The sequence below is a fragment of the Perissodus microlepis genome, chromosome 17, assembly GCF_051167445.1.
Source record: "Perissodus microlepis isolate ML-2025 ecotype Zambia chromosome 17, ASM5116744v1, whole genome shotgun sequence".
Taxonomy (NCBI): Eukaryota; Metazoa; Chordata; class Actinopteri; order Cichliformes; family Cichlidae; genus Perissodus; species Perissodus microlepis.
Window position 1 is genome coordinate 26,867,322 of NC_140477.1, and position 14,828 is coordinate 26,882,149.

Sequence of the window (14,828 nt, forward strand, 5' to 3'; positions counted from 1 at the left end):
GATGTTGTAGGGCTGTCTTGGTTGACACGCCTCTACAATGCTGTGTGGAGATCAGGGGCAGTACCCCTGGATTGGCAGACCGAATAAGGGAGTGGGAGATTGACGAGACACCGACAGGTCAGCAGATCTTCCTTGACCTCCAAGTACTTACTAACATGGATGTGTAAATAAAAGAGTTTAAAACTAATTGATTGTGTTTTCTGTGTTTGCTAACAGCTGCATGACTCTCACATTTACTAAATACACAAGCCAAATAAAGTGTTATCAAAAAAATAAATTAATTAATTTAAAAAAAAATGGGGTGAGACTTCCCCTATGGAGGTGCGGGAAGATCTGATCGCCTGTTGGCGATTAGTTGAGTTTTAATTTTTTATTCTTTTATTTTGACCTGAGCACTTGTGGCCATTTCCCTTGATAAGTGCATCAAAACAGGGATTATACGTCTGCATCCTCTCTATATGCTATTATGTGGGATGTTTACCAGGCCTTAACATACAATGGAAAGCAGAGGAGAAGCACATATGTAACACTAGGAGATCATAAGGAGAATAAGGGTCCAGTCGGCCGCTCGGACCGTGCACCTGAGCTCCAAATGGAGATAACTGAGCCATAATTTCCTAATACCTAACCAGCCTGTGCCAGGGGTCTGTTATGCTGGACCCCTCCTGATTTTGATCTGAAATAAAGTGTGAAATGAACTTTAATAGAGAATGTGTTTCACTGACCTTTGACCTTGCCACATATATTATAGATACTGTGTATCTTATATGGTGACATTATTGAATGGACATGATTTACTATGTTAAACCCATTGAAGCAGGGCAATCAGGTCCTGAAAACCTGACCTGGGCATAAGTCCCTGACCTTAACCTTGAGAGGGCCGAGATATTAATCCTGACCCAGGATCAGTAGCCCTAAACATAACCCGTGAGGGTGGGAGCCCTAACCTTAACCATAAGAGGCATATGATATGCAACTTAAAATTAAGGCCTCTTTATTCTAAAGCTAATTTGCGGAGATAAAAGGCATGATAACCGAAATTGGATACTAAAGCCTTTAATCTTACCCTTAATAAGGACCCTTGATATAAAGTTGGCCTCAAACCTTTTTAATAGCCCCTGCAGGAAATAGTAAGTAGCCTGAATGGCCGATTCCTGAGGGTGTGGGCATTCTACCTGATGGGTTATGTCGAAATGTAAGGGATAATCATGTTAGCTCTTCACTGACTGCCAGGCAGGTCCTCAGAAGAGGGTGGAGATCCTTCCCTCCTTCTTCTTTTCTTTTTTTAGGATGATTTTAATAAAAGTTTTTATTAGAGGATTGGAATTTACATCTGTCCTTTTCTTATGTGTTGTGAAATGTGTTTTGTAGCCTGTGGGGAAATGGAATGTACATGATTAAGAAGGTGATTGTGAATGCACCACGGGAGGAACACTGTCATGTGACCCGTGGTGACCTATCCTGAGGAGGGCCCAAACAGGTGGGCGTACCTCAGAGTATCACTTAACTACTGTCTTGTCTCTCCTGGCCTCACTTGCGCTGATCCCTCGGAAGCAGCGACAGCAGTCGCGAAACGTTAGGGATGCCTCTCAGACCAGCGTGAGCAAGGATTTTAACTCCCGCAGAACAAGGTAATTAGGATTCAAACAGTTTTTTTAGCCCTAGTTTTTAGTGGGAGTGAAACACACTTTTGTTCTCCCATTGAGGGCTTAATTGGATAATTGAACAAGGGAGTGAGTAACTTAAGTCTCCCAGTTTTTGTTTTAACTTTTTAAGTTTAACTCAGCGGAATAAGCAAGTTAGCCCTCCCGACTTAGTTTTAATATTGAATTGGAAATGAGCAAATCTAGCCCTCCCAATTCATGTTTTAAAGTTTTGTTTTTTTTTTATTGATATTTTAAAGTGGGAGTAAGTAAACCTAGCCCTCCCGGTTTGAAGATTATCCTCTGGGGGAGAGGAAGAAAGTCATTGAGCCCTGACTTTAGGGAAACTTAATTCTTTTAACCCTTTTTCTGGATTTTAAGAGGGGAGCTCCAGTGTTTTGACATATTGTTTGACATTCTCTTAGCGTTTTTAAACCAAGATAGGCGCTTAACATGTAACACACAATATGAATATGGTCAGGTGTCATTTTATTGAATTTTTCTTGTTTTTTTTTATGGTTTAGGGAGGAGGGAGGGAAGGAAAATAACGAGGGAGGGATTAGGTGGATCACTTTTTAAGAAGAAAGCTTAGATGGAGTGGTTTTATTGGTCTTTTTAACTTCTCTTTTTTTATCTGGCCTGGCTCAACAGAGGCGTCTACTCCACATGGGAAGATATATGGTAAGATTAAAGATAATTACAGCCTAAACGGGCAGTACATTGGGGAGATGATGAGAAATGTCCCGAATAGGGACAAGGCGGTCCACATGGGAGTAATACTTCATGTGACTGCACAGATCCCCTTTATTCTAATATATCAATGATATAGAGATGAACTTACACACTTGCTTTACTTCTCTCTGGGATCACTTCCTCTGAGATGAAATGCTGGTTTGGTAGCAAGGCTACAAATACACACAGCCGCTCTATCACGTGAGCACACTGCTCCGATGCGCTACGGTTATGAGCCGAGTTACGCCATGTCGCAAGTTTTTGTGAGGTGCTTTTTTTTTTTGATATTTAATGGATCGGATTACATTTTTTTTTTTTTTTTATTTCTCTCCGATATCCGATCCAGTAATTTACGTCAGTATCGGACCGATACGGAATATCGGATCGGTCCATCTCTTATAATATGTAGTTGTTTTGTATCCTCTGCATTAACTGAACCACCAGTTCACTTTCTTCTCGGTTAGTGTCCATCCTTCAGCTGTCTTTATGGTCGAGCAGAAGGGTTAGTGTGTAGGCTCATATATATTACACATTTGATGTCCACTCCAGGGATTGCTCACAGTCCCCTCTGCCAACACCTCGGGGTCGCCTGTCTTTTCAGATTGTTGTGGTCATAGGTGCGTGTTCAGAATGAAGCGATGCCACATGGTTTGATGAAATGCCAAGTCTGGTATTATGGCCGATGCCACTCGGGCTCCATGGTGCTGGGTAGTGATCACAAGGCCTGCTAGAGGATGTCGAGTCTTGATTGTTTTGTCGGAGACATTCACACCAGTAACCTTGTGGACGGCTCTTATAGTGCTCATCGTGTTCCTCCTCGCACAAAGAAACAGATATTGTTCCTGCTGATGGGTTACGGAACCCCCCAGGGGGGTTATGGCTGTGCTGGGCGACACGGCAAACCTAGCCGTGGCTGGACTGGCTGTGAAACCAGGTATCTCCTCATGCTATTGCTTTGGGAGTTGTCTCGTTGTTGCCTCTCTAGTGCACCTGTTGTTAATTTCATTAACACCAAAGCAGCTGAACTGAACTCATTAACATTGCTCTCTGTAATTTGCCTCAGCTGATAAGAAGTTTCCCTTCCTGTGTCTGTATGCAGTCGCCCGTCTTTGACTGTGTGTGTACGCTCTTAGTGTTGGTGCACATCAGGACAAACATCATCGCCTCTGTATGTGATCCTGGAGCACTCAGCTACAATGTAACATTTATATTTGTTACTCCCCCTGACACTCTCTCACTGTCTCTCCCTCCACCCCCTCGCTCTCTCTCTGTCTCCCTGTCTCCCTCTCTCTGTCTCCCCGTCTCCCTCTCTCTGTCTCCCTGTTTTTGCAGGCTGGACTGAAGAGATCATCCCTCAAAATTTTCCTCCCCAAACGGGTCCCCATCCAAAAGGTGATATAGCAATATCATATATGAATTAATTTTTCATTTTTTTCACATCAGATCTTTTAAACAACTTCAGACCTAACCATAGGTATTAAGTTTTTCATTATTTTTTTAGGTTTTTATGGCTTTATTGTCATAAAGACCCCTGGTTTTTTTTTTTTGGGTGGGTGAAAAACCATAATATGCAATATTTTCAAAAAATGAATTGCAAAGCAGATTATTTGGCATGGGGTTATTACAGCCCTGAATGGTAAATAAGTCATAATAACACCGATTTGGATGCATTATTATTTTTGGAACAATAACACTTTATTGCAAAAAACAAACTGAACTGACCTGAACAAACTCGACAACAAACTGAACAAAGATGTAATTTACATTTTATAGCATGAACCACAAGATGGATAGATTTTGCAGACAGGATATATATATCTATATATATCTCTATATATATATCTCTATAGATATATAGATATAGAGATATATAGATATAGAGATATATAGAGATATAGATAGATAGATCGATCTATCTGCACGATGAGCACTGCTTCAGCTTTTTGGAACGCTGCTCTTTCTCAGCAAAAGCCTCCCCTAAATTGTCTGTGCAGAAATGACTAGTAAGACCAGGCTGCAAACTATTCTTACAGACTTCAAATGTGCAATTAAATCCAATAACATGGAAAAGGATCTCTCTCTTCCTCCGGCTCTGTTGACGTGCTACTGGGAGAGTAACGACTAGGGATGGGTATCGTTTAGGTTTTATCCGATACCAATACCAAACCGGTACTTTTGAAAGGGTGCCGGTGCTCAAACCGGTGCTTAAAGAATGAAGAACACACACTTTGTCCAAAAACCTCATGTTTAGCTGTTTTTTGTTTTTTTGTAAAAAGATAACAATGTTAGCCTTTTCTGCAGCTATAGGGGATATATGGTATCACTCCTGGCTGGAAGCAGTGCTTAAACAATGGAGAAAAAAAAAAAAAAAAACACAAACTTTTGTCCAAAAACCTCATGTTTAACTGTTTTCCACTTTTTCTTTGGTCATTTTGGCCTTGTTGGCCAGGGTGAAGGGAGTATCTGCCATCAAACAAGAAGACAGCCGCATGTAACTACAACTGTGTTTGCTAGTTCACCTTACATGCATTAATGTAATAACGTGGTTAGCCTACTCAACGTAAATTACACACGAACAACATTAAGCTACTCAGGCAGAGAAGAACGGCTGCTGCTGCCATCATCCGTCATCATTTCTGCTACACTGGCAGGGCTAGGGGCCAGGACTGTACTCCTCGGGTTTTTGGGGGATGTTGCTAACTCCGCGTCCGATAACAGGCACCACACCCGCAGTAGCTGTGCTCTGTGTGAGGTCTCGCAGCAAGCCATCAAATACGGTGCATTGCTCAGCTTTTAACAAAATGCTATGCGTCGTCAGGTGTTTCATCAGATTCGAGGTTTTACCTCCTTTGCACAGTATCACCTTAAAGCACTTGTTGCAGGCTGCTGAGTTTGCATCTTTTGCTGTGAAGTACAGCCAGACTTTTGACCGCTTCGCCTTGGGCATTTTTAATCTGTAGCTCTGCTCTAAAAGAACGTACGTACCTGGGCCCGCCTACTACGCTTGCAAAGGTAAAATGATTGGCTGGAATCCAAAGTGTATGACATCTCAGGGGAAAAAAGCACCGAAATGTGCGCTGCTTTTCGGTCTGGTTACTACCGTTTATGTCAGAACCGGTGCCAAAATGGCACCGGATACCGGTACCCATCCCTAGTCTTAACTCTTGATGGGCTTAACTAAAGTGGAAGTGTTATAGAATAAAAATTGATATGTCATAAAATACAAAGCACTTCAGGTTGAGTTGGCTTTTGTAGCTACTTTTCTGTGAATAAAGAAAAAAGTATGTGAAGAGTAATAATGCCTGGACTGGAACAAAGTTAGTCTACCACTTTGATGACATAGCGAGCATCAGCACCCACGGGATTTGCAGAATTTTCCTCGGCTGGGGAAAACATGAGAGGGAATATGTTCATTATTTACAGTATTTGGTTGTTACATGCTTAAAATCTTTAACTTTTATTCAATATAAAGTTTGCAACTCAAACTCAGCTGTTAACTAGAACTAAAATACAAATAACGTTGTCTTTCATTTTACCATGACTGTGTGTCACTAGCATCCTGTGTTCTTACCCAAGTATATGACACCAAAGCCCACTTGACCGATCGGAGCCCCCAGCTTCCATTCCTTCTTCATGGTGTCCTTCAGCACTTCTCCAGGAGGAAACTCCTCTGCCAGTTTCCTCTTGGCAGGGGCTCTGCCTCTGCCTGCCGCCTTGGCTTTAGGGGGCATCTAACACACACACAGCCACGGTGGTCGTTAGTGCTGCTTCATCGTGATGTAAGCAGAGCTTCAAAATAAAATTAAGCTAAACATCGTTGTAAACACTGCAAGAAATGGAAACTTGTACTTTTCGGGTCACAATAGAACCATGTTTTTATCTGTACCGAAGTTAGCTAACCACATCCTGAGTTCCCCATCACCTGCTAATGTGTGCAGCCTATACGAGACATTTCCCTAACACGAACCGCCTGTTAGCATGTGGGTTCAAACCAACAGAAAGAGAAACAGTAAAGTGATGGCGTCGTGCGAATCCTGCACCTTGAGTTGTTCTTTCGAGGCTCGTTAGCTCTCGTGCTAACTGCGTGACACAACAGGAGGAAGATGGCAGAGGTTCGTGTTCAACGGAGACAAAAACAGTTACGAACTTTGGGAGGCAAAGTTTCTCGACCACGTGCGGATCATTGGTCCAAAGGACACTATATTATCAACCACTAACCCAGATGCAGAGAAGAATGCTGAATGCTACGCTGAACTGATTCAGTTTCTCGATGTTAAAAGCCTTTCACTGGTAATGAGAGATGCGACTGACGACGGAAGAAAAGCTTTAAAAATACTACGTGACCACTACGATAGTAAAGGCAAGCCCAGAATCATCGCACTGTACACAGAGCTGACGTCTTTACAGAAGAAACCAGATGAGACGGTGACAGTTTATATTATCCGAGCTGAAAAAGCAGTGACCTCCCTAAGAAATGCAAAAGAAGTCATCAGTGATGGACTTATTATCGCTATGATTCTAAAGGGGCTTCCTGAAGCTTACAAGCCATTTGCTATTCACACAACAAAAGGACACGGATTGGTGATGCGGACGCTGTACTGTCTGTTGTGGTGAAGAGAGAGCTGAGTGTAAAAGCGAAGCTCTCAATTTACCGGTCGATCTAGGTCCCTACCCGCACCTATGGTCACAAGCTGTGGGTAGTGACCGAAAGAACGAGATCTCAGATACAAGCGGCAGAAATGGGCTTCCTCCGAAGGGTGGCTGGCCTCTCCCTTAGAGATAGGGTGAGAAGTTTGGCCATCCGGGAGAGCCCCAGAGTAGAGATGCTGTTCCTTCACATCTAAAGAAGCCAGATGAGATGGTTCGGGCATCTGACAAGGATGCCTCCTGGGAGCCTCCAGGGTGAGGTGTTCCAGGAGTGTCCTGGTGGGACATGCCTGGCATGTCACCCAGGTATGTCCCACCAGGAGGAGGCCCCGGGCAGGCCCAAGACACGCTGGAGAGATTAGATTTCCTGGCTGGCCTGGGAACGCCTTGGTTTTCCCCCAGACAAGCGGGAGGAGGTGGCTGGGGAGAGGAAGGTCTGGGCTTCGCTGCTTGGGCTGCTGCCCCCGCAACCCAACGATGGATGGATGGATGCTTGCATGCTTGCTTTTTTGCCATTGAAAACAATGGACTCAAATTAATTACCTAACCTCAATCCAGGAATAAAATATTTACTCAAACTCAGACATGATAAAATATGGACATGGATACAGTGGTTTGAAAAGAGAACCCAGTGCAGTGCAAGGTTCTTAAACCTGCATTCTTTATAATGGCCAGCAATCAGCATTACCTATGGTTGCAAAGAGTTCCACTGCTACAGAAGTCTGTGGGGCCAAAAAGATTACGGTTCCACAGTTACAGTTCCACTTCTACACTGTATGCAGCTGTGTGTGCCGCTGTTCTTTCATGGAAGGGGGAATCTTTGGCTGTTTTACAGTTATTATATGCTTCTAGTAATTTTTTTACATATGACATTTTCATCTCTTAATAATTAAAGTTAAAAGCTTTTTACCATCACTTCAACATGCTTCCCATTACAAATAAAGAAACAATATTTTAGTGTTGCTGTTTTTTTGTTTTTGTTTCTTTGTTTTTACATTTAACATATTCATTGCTTGAAAAATAAACTCACCCTGAAGATCAAGAATGTCCATCATGGAGAAGAAGAAAGGTGGATGCCAGAATCAGGGAAGCCTTGAAGGATGTTAGTTGGCTAACAGAGTTACAAATTTCATTTCAAAAGACTTGATAAAAGTGTGTTATTGTGCAAACTGTGCAAAAAGGAGCACCTCAACCTTAAGGTACCATCTAAATGCAAAAAATGTTGCAGCGAGCACAGAAACTGTGGGAGCTGTTAGCACTAGCAGTCCTAGTTTGAGTACCAACAAAAGGTGTCGGCAGGTGTCGGCAGCTACTACAACAGCAACTACACCAGGAGCAAACAAGACTGGGGCAACAGAATTAGCCACCCATATAGGATGTTTCCACATGGTGGAATTCAACACTGGATATGGCTTCTCATCCACTAAAGAATCAAGAGGCTGTTTTTGCTGCTTTAGACAAACAAAAGCACAAGCTAGTCATTTTAACTCGATCAGAGCTGGGAAAACTCCAAAAGCTGGTGAATGTCCTTGAGCCATGCAGATAAATAAAACAATTTTTAACTTATTGTTACTGTTTCTTCAAAACATCTGTAGTTGACAGTTATTGTGTAGATTCATAACTGCTTTCTTGAACTGTCTACTACGGGTTTGTGACCGAGCTTTTGGAGGTGAGAGACATATCTCATGTTCAGTGGTTTTACCTGCTTTCTGCCACCTGCATCACACCATGGAGTCTCCAATGATGACTAAAATTTAAGACTGCCTTTATGAAGGACCTATCCCAACATGTAGCTACACTCAACCGTCAGCGGCTCAAGATAGCTACTGTGCTTGACCCACGCTTTAAGGATTTAAAGTGTCTTGCAAGGGGAAAGTGAGAAGAGGTTTGGAGCAGCCTAGAGGCCCTGCTGCAGGAACAGTATAAAAATGCCACCACAAAGGAGCCAGCAAAGACAAAGAGCCTCCTCCTCTCTTCATTGTTTTCAGATTCTGATTCTGATGAGGAAGCCCTGTGTAACAGGGCCCTGAGTTTGTACAGAGCAGAATCCACCAACAGTGAGACAGACTGCCGGCTGCAGTGGTGGTCCTGTCGAGCAGGGACACACCCACAGCTGTCTGTCCTGGCCCGCAAGTATCTGATTAGTCCTGCCATTTCTGTCTAATGTGAGAGACTTTTCTCACTTGCAGGTCACATAGTAACAAAAAAGAGCGCTGTCTTGAGCTTTGAAAATGTAAACAGGCTCGTTTGTGTAAGTAACTGAAAGAGACAGACGGTAAATAAGCATGGAGGTATTGTGAGTCCAATGGGTTTGTTATTTTTTGCACTAAAATGTTTGATGATCACACTGTTTTATCCTAATGTACAAATTAATTTTTGCTAGGGTTTTATTATTATTATTTAATGACAGCCAATGTGAAAACAGCTCCGGTTGTTAAAATAAATGCAAAGCTTTGATTTTCTTTATTCTTCCCGCAGTGGCGGTGTTACTTCTGGAAAGTTTCTGTTTTAAGTGCACTCATAGATCGATCATAGACTCACAGATCAATAGGCAGCATCAGTCTCGTTTAGGTTGCAGTGTCTCCACAGTGTACGCATCCGCCTGTCATAGCGAAAGATCCCCGGCTCAAGGTAAGTCATATCCAGTGTTGGGTAAGTTACTTTAAATTAGTAACTTAGTTACATTACTAGTTACTTCTATCAAAAGTAACTCAGTTACTTCAAGTTACTCGTTACTTTCAGAGTAACTAGTTACTAGGGAAAGTAACTTTGGTTTTACTCAGAATTCTCTTGTTAATGTGTTGCTTCCGTAACTGGATACCCAGCAAGATTGCGAGTCTTCTAGCTTGCTTACTTGCCACAAGTGCACTGTGCCACCTACCAATAGAAAGGAAAAAATAATGTGCACATTTCCACGAGAGAAATCCCACACCTGATTCTATCCTAGCCTGCTTTTTACATCCAACACAAAAACTGCAGTCGTGGTGCTTTCGATTGTACTCAGAACTCGGAAATTCTGCCTTCTGAATAGGAAGATGTAGGTAACACCAGACTGAGGATGAGCTGCATACAGAGCTGGACTGGGACAAAAAAATCGTCCCGGGCATTTTGACTAGAGACCGGCTCGCCATTATAGGAAAAATCATAAAGCCTTTGAATGAAAATAAACACTGTTGTGACAGTGATGTACACTGTTCTGATGGTATATATGTATCAATCTATAAATTGTTTGTTGCAAGACTCAGATAATTATTTTTTTAAAAGTGAGACATTTTAAATGTGAATAAGAAAGTATTTCCTTGTGCCCCCCTTTCCCCTTTAATGCCCTACATGGACCCCTGGCAACACTTTGCTAGACCCGCCCCTGCACAGTTATCAGCTGTCAGCTACTTAGAAAAGGATCCTGGTGTTATTTGTCTCTCAGAAACAGTTCATAACTTCCCTTCAACTCATTCATGTTAACTAAAAGGTAAACCTGTTTCTCCATCACAGCTCTGATGATTCAGTAAGGACATCTCCTGGTTTCATCTTCATGTTTCCCTCTCATCACATAACCAAACCGATATCATGACCAGCAGGTTTACAGCTGTGGCTCCAGCCAACATCAGCTGATACTAGAAATTAATATTAAATAAATTCTAACAACAGCTGATCAAGCTTAAAAGTGCTGCTGTTGTTTACCGCGACATCCGCTGGTTTCCTCTTTCTGGCGCAAAGTGGACGATAAATAAACAAGAGGGAAAAGCCGATCAGCTGATCATTGATCAGTTTCATGATTGAAGTAGAAACAGGAGAGGGAGGGTGAGAGGATGAGAGAAGAAGAGGCAGCTGTGCAGCGTAAACACAGAATAACTCCAGCTTTGTGTCTTTTTCATTGTAGCTGAAGTCCGGGACAAACTGTGTTCCTTTTCACCTCAATACGAAACGCGTGATATTTTCTCTGAATACGAGACGATTCCGTTTTTTACGGGATGGTTGGCAACTCTAATAATTAACCTTATGAACAAAATAAAGTTCAACATCAGTAACATAGCACCCACCCAGCTGTATAGAAACTCCGTCATGCTAGCTAGCACGCAGTACGAAAAAGTCAGCATAACGAAAATAAACTCCACCTAAACTTGGTTCATATCTGACCCAGATAGACTGCAGGTTATAACTTCTTACCTGAAGTTCAGTTCACCTGACACTCTCGGACCAGCGGCCGCTTCGGGTCTCTCCTCTTGCCTCCCTTTTCCTTCATCCACCTGCTGGCTTCCACCACTTGCTAATGTTATTGAATCTGTGGAAGCTCCGCGATAGCCACCACACGAAGTAACGAATAACGAGCCTATCTAAATCCGAGTAACGAGTAACGCGTTCCCGGTTTTGGCATAATAACTAGTTAGTTACCGTGCTCGTTACCACAATAATAACGTAGTTACTGTAACGCGTTACTTAATAACGCGTTAGTCCCAACACTGGTCATATCCCCTTGGATTTTCGTCAGAAATGAAATTTACAAAATAATAATAATAATAATAATAATAATAATAATTAAAAGCTAAAATTTAAAAATAATACTAATAATACTTAAAAAAAAATCTATCAAGTCGAACAAGCGAAGCTACCCGATGTGGCGATCACTTCTGAACAATTCTTGTGAATAAAGTAGCTTGGAGTCTCGTATAAGTGAGTCACTGCTGACAAACGGGCAACACTGTGTGCGGAGTCTTAGCTTCAGTGGGTGGGGCAGCTCCGGCAGTGACATCTGTTTGTGTGTGCGATCCTAAAAAAAAAAATCACTTTTTCTCGATGCTTTAATATAAAGTCTCTTGTTGTGTTTCCGGTATGTAATGTTGTAGCAGTTTAAACGTTTTTTTGCAGGAAAACACCATCAGCCATGTCCGCCGTCAGCAACTCAAACACAGGCTGTATCCCAATTCAGGGTCTGCAGCCTTAAAGTACGCAGCCTTAACGGTCCACAAGGGCCGCGTACTCAAAGACCGCTAAGGCCGGAAGTGCGAGGCTTGTGAAATGGGAAGGTCTAGCCTCCGTTGCGCTGCCAAGGTTGCCTAGCAACCATGATACTAACAGCTGGAAACGTTTCATACAGTGAATCAGTGAATCAAATGACTCAAAAAACCCGATTCACTTTGGTGAGTGACTCATTAAAACTCGATTCAGTAAAAAGAATCAAATTTACCATCACTAGCCCTTTGTTTGGCCTGCTAAAATGGCGCCCCGGCGGCCACGCCCCCTGCCGTGACATCACGCTCCAAAGCCCCATAGACAATAGAACCAAATTTTTAAAAAAAGAAAAAAAAATGTTGCTGTTACGTTATGTTATGACATCATCATGATGATCAAAGGCATTTCATATGCCTTTCCGGGTAAGAAGCCCAAACTTTCATGCAGTTTACTTGTAACACTCGAGATTGCAGCATTCAAAGATACGCCTGAGAAACATTTTAAAACAGTTGAATCTTTAAGACAGTCACTTCAGCAACACTCTGACATGTCTCAGAGTAAACACGGCAAAAACCAACAAGCTTACACTGGCTTTACTACAATGGACCACCAAAATCCAGAGCCAAATTCTGATGAAACACATTTCCAGCTTCCACTCAAGAGGAAGCGAGGCCCGAATTATGTTGCACAGAATTGCAGAAGTGACGACAGCTGCTCTCCACCAAGGAAAAAAAGACGAATCTGTGAAGAAAAAACTGTGTTGAAAAGACAATACAGTCAGATTTCCAAAGGCAGCAAAAACAACTCTGAGAGCTACTCTCCAGAGAGAAAGAGGATGAGAATAGACACTGAGAAAAAAGAAACAGCAGTGACTCGGAGCATCCAAAAAAGTTCTTCTTCAAGGACTATCCAACTCCAAGTTCAGAAAAAGAACGATATGAACTTGAGTGATACCAAAAACTCTCAAAACACACCAAAAGACAACAAGAGGCCAGAACAAGCAGCAGTGACACAGAACATCTAAAAAAGTTCTTTGTCAAGGTCTATCCAACTCCAAGTTGAGAAAATGGATGTTACAACCTCGAGCGATACCAAAAGCTCTGAAGTCACACTGAAATACAACAAAAGGCCAGAACAAGCAGCAGTGACACAGAGCATCCAAAAAAGTTGGACGCCAAGGACTATCCAAGACCAAGTTGAGAAAATGGACGTTACGACCTCGAGTGATACCAAAAGCTCTGAAAACACTCCAAAATACAACAAGAGGCCAGAACAAGCAGCAGTGACACAGAGCAGCCAAAAAAGTTGGACGCCAAGGACTATCCAACACCAAGTTGAGAAAATGGACGTTACAACCTCAAGCGATACCAAAAGCTCTGAAAACACTCCAAAATACAACAAGAGGCCAGAACAAGTAGCAGTGACACAGAGCAGCCAAAAAAGTTGGACGCCAAGGACGATCCGACTCCTAGTTAAGAAAATGAACAATATGACCTTGAGTGAAACCTCTGAAAACACACCAAAATACAACAAGAGGCCAGAAGAAGCAGTAGTGACACAGCAGCCAAAAAAGTTGGACGCCAAGGTCTATCCAACACCAAGTTGAGAAAATGGACGTTACGACCTCAAGCGATACCAAAAGCTCTGAAAACACTCCAAAATACAACAAGAGGCCAGAACAAGCAGCAGTGACACAGAGCAGCCAAAAAAGTTGGACGCCAAGGACTATCCGACTCCTAGTTAAGAAAATGAACAATATGACCTTGAGTGAAACCTCTGAAAACACACCAAACACACCAAAAGACAACAAGAGGCCAGAAGAAGCAGTAGTGACACAAGGCGTCCAAAAAAGTCCCTGATCCAGGACTATCCAACTCCTAGGTCAGAAAACAAACGATACGGCCTTCGGCTAATGAAAATAAAGAAAAAAATGTAAAAAAACATCTCTTACTGCTCTGTTTATTTCTTTAAATGAACACTTGGACTTTTTTGTCATAGAAGAATAAGAATATTAATATGAATATGAACACCAAGGCATTTCCAGGCCAGCCAAGAGATATAATCTCTCCAGCCTGACTTGGGTCTACCCCGGGGCCAAATGCCTGGTGGCACCCTTGCCTCCATGGGCACCTTAACTCATCACTTTTGATGCAGAGAATGTATTTTATTGACTAATATTAGTAGGCTGAAGCTCTACTTAATTCTACTTTTACTATATATTAATATGCTTTTTTAAGGATCAAGACGTGGGTGTGTTTTTCCAGCTTCATTAACAGTTGTTTTTTCAGAGATTAGATGTCCTCACATCTTCAGCAGTAACGTTGATCCATATTGCACAGAGTGCATGTTTTGTATGATAAATTTAAATCTAAATTTAACATTTAACTAGTAGCTTTAAATAACAGTCATCATACCCTGCAGAATGAGAGACAGAGCAGCCGGGCTATGTAAAAAGTGTAAGGGGGCGTGTTCACGGTCACGTCCAGTGGGTGTGTGGGCAGAGACGCTCCACCACGAGTTACTACTGAGCAGACTCTGGCTCCAAAAGTGGAACATGGCAGCTCCCACAAGCGGGATATTTTGGCTTCATTTTTGCACAATGGGAGGAAGTGCTGTCGTGTCGTTCATCTTTTATACAGTAATTGGTTAGGACCAATCAGCCAATCAGCAATCTTCTCCTTAAGAAATTTCAAAAATATACAAAACAGTATATATAACTTCATAAGTCGACAAAAATAAAATCCAGAAAAATCATGTGGCTTTTCAGATTCATGATTCTTTCGGTTGCATCATAAAGATGTTTCAAGTTCAAGTTTATACACTTAACCTTAAGTTGAGGTCTTTCATGTCTCTTTA